Source organism: Microtus ochrogaster, chromosome 18 (assembly GCF_000317375.1).
Source record: "Microtus ochrogaster isolate Prairie Vole_2 chromosome 18, MicOch1.0, whole genome shotgun sequence".
Classification (NCBI taxonomy): domain Eukaryota; kingdom Metazoa; phylum Chordata; class Mammalia; order Rodentia; family Cricetidae; genus Microtus; species Microtus ochrogaster.
In genome coordinates, this window is record NC_022020.1 from 39,957,025 (window position 1) to 39,960,171 (window position 3,147).

The following is a 3,147-nucleotide window of genomic DNA, read 5'->3' on the forward strand; positions in this document are numbered from 1 at the left end:
TATAGAGGGTCTCATTCTATAGCCCAGAGCTCTTGGGCACAACAGTTAATAGAAAGACACATTCAAGAACATGGGTGTTGGCTTCTCACACCGAGAGCTGTGAGAAAATGTCTTTACTACAGTAGCTCTATTCATTGTTTGTGGTGGCCCCTGAAGCTCTGCCTGGAAGACTGGAGAAATGAGATCACTGAGGTGGGGTTCCTATCCACTGCCTAGAATTCAGTAGCCAAAGTCCTAGGTCCCAAGAACCTAGCTCCAGAGAAGGTGTTTTTACTGTAAACAAAGGTTTTATCTTGTTATGAGAAACCAGAAGGTCATGTGCCATCACACCTGGCTTGTTTGCTTTTTTTATCCAGCCCCTTTCTGTCATAAAATCAACTTCTGCTCAGTCTACAAGTGTTTTATGGAATGGAATGTTGCCTGACTTTGGAACTGGAAAGAAAGCCAACTAGGACTTTTAAGGTGGTGTATTACACACAAGTTTCAGGCCAGCGGAGACTACACAGGAGATCATCATCTCAAAATAGTAACCCCAAAGGCTGGGATGTAGCTAGGTTGGTAGAGTGGTTGCTTAGCATGTTAGAAGAGGTCCAAGATCTAGTCCCAGAACTGTATAACTTGAGCACTAAGGAGATGGAAGCAGGGGGATCAGAAAGAAATTCAAGATTACCTTCAACCACCTACAGTCAGTTTGAGTCCTACTGGACTACAGGAGAATTGCAAAAAGTAAAAACCAACCAACCAAACAAACAAAACAACACAAATAAAATACCAAACTGGAGAGAGAATCAGTCATGCCTTATAGCCTATCTTGAACCTTCCCCAAACAGCTAAATTACTAGCAGATAGCAGCCCCAAGGTAGGATGAAGCAGTAGGATCGGCTTCACTATTCTGCTAAACTCAGAGACCCTGTCCCCTCTAAACTCAGAGATGCCCCCCAAAGTCTATGCAAGTAAGGGGCTTCCTCTGTTCTGCAGGGTTTGTTTAGTTTAGTTTTGTTTTATGTGACAGGATCTCTCTATAGAGTCCTGGCTGTCCTGGAGCTCACTGTGTAGACTAGGCTGACCAGGAACTCACAGAGATTGTCCTACCTCTGCCTCCCAAGTGCCCAGATTGGGATTAAGAGCATCGGACACCACACGCAGTTGGTGGTTGTATCATCTATCACCCCAAACACTCCCCTCGCCGTCAGTGGCCGTTATGACTAGGATACTTCACCAAAAATCCATCTCACTGCATCTCTTTGTTGAACCCGAAAATAATCTTTATTATTTAAAAACATTTACATCCCAAATTTTTATTACTTTCTTTTTCCAGTGGAGTTGGGGGAGCAACATGCTACGGTGCATGTGTGGAGATCAGAGAACAACTTGTGGGGAGTCCGTTCTCTCCTTCTGCCATGTGAGTCCTGGGGGAGCCAAGTCAGGTCATCAAGGTGGCGTTTGTTAAGTGGCATGTGCCTTTACTGACTGTTCCATCTCAAATCCCTCTCGGCTCTCCCCTCTCCATCTTACCACGTAGCCCAGAACCAAGAGATTCTCAAGTCTCCGCCTCCTGGGTGCTGGGATTACAGGCATGTGCCACTGTGTCCAATTTGTAGTTATTTAATTATATGGTTTCTTTTTTCATTTTTTTTTAAAAAAGGCTCATGTATTCTTCAGACTGGAAAAATGGCTCAGCGGTGAAGAGCCCACGGTGCTCTGGCAGAGGACCTGGGTTTTAGTTTTGGTTCTGAAATCAGGCAGCATCTCATTCCATAAGATAGACTAGGTGTTCGTCTGAGCAGAAGCGGGTTTTGTGATAGAAAAGGGCCGAATGAAAAAAGAAATAAGCCAGGTACATGTTTAATCCAACACTCTGGATGCTGAAGCAAGAAAACTGCTAGTTAAGAGGGCATGTAGGAAAATAATCAAAAACAAAACAGAAAAGAAGAAAAAGCAGAGGAGAAGGAAGGAGAAATCAGACAAGAAAGGAGGTAGACGCAAGGAAGCTCACAAGAGTTAAAGACCAGTCCGAGCTCCTAAAGACACAGAAGGAAGAGAGGGAGGGTAGGCTTGTTTCCTGGTTTCCTGCTTTGGATCTGAGTTCATTGTCTAACAATCCTGAAGAACAACAGTAACAGAAGAAGCCAGCAGAGTGTGGAGAAGAAATCTCCTGCCGCCAGGCAGAGCCTGAAAATCAGTACTACTCTGGACCACAGGTTCTGTTGTGTCTTGAATGGGCCAGTTTGATGGAGCAAGGAGTGGGGATGAACCCTAGCAGTTATTTTGAATGCATGTGGGGAGTGATTCTGGCTGGTCAAGAACCAGGTGGAAGAAAGCAAACTCAGAAAAAAACAGCCAAAGAAAAATGCCCTACAGAAAAAGTTTGTTGGGCCGGGCGGTGGTGGCACACGTCTTTAATCCCAGCACTTGGGAGGCAGAGGCAGGCGGATCTCTGTGAGTTCGAGACCAGCCTGGTCTACAAGAGCTAGTTCCAGGACAGGCTCCAAAACCACAGAGAAACCCTGTCTCGAAAAACCAAAAAAAAAAAAAAAAAAAAAAAAGTTTGTTGGTGGGAAGAACCAGGAAGTGGGAAGGAAAAGAAGGATGTCTGGGGGTTAGCTGACATCTTGCTGAGTCAAGGCCTTGGTGGATTTTAGCTCCAGAGCTCACCACTTGTGCAGATTTTATTGTAAAACTTCGGTGTTCTTAGAAGCTGCCAGGATATATGTGTGTTTTTGCTTTCCTCGGACTTGTAACCCTGGCTAGCTGCCTAAGAAGTGAGGTTATTTTATTCCTGTAAGAATACCCCATAAGCAAATCGTTTCGAGGTTGGCGCTGATGTAGAAAACTCAAGGGTTCGTTAATGTTGCTTATTTCAGTTTACGCTTTTTCTGGTGTGTCAGCATTGAGGCAGAGAGAGCGTGTTTGGGAATGGGACTATTATCTTACCACCCTTTAAACACTTCATCAAATGGTTCTGCTTTAGTTTAGGACAAGTGGATGCGAATGACTCCATCTTCAATTTTGTTTGAGTTGTTCGTTGTTGTGCTGGAGATAATGTTACAAAATTGCTCTTATCGGGCTAGGTTGACCTAGGGAATGACACTGTTTGAAAGGGTCAGGATTGTGGAACTGTTGGAATAGGTGTGGCCGTGCTGGAGG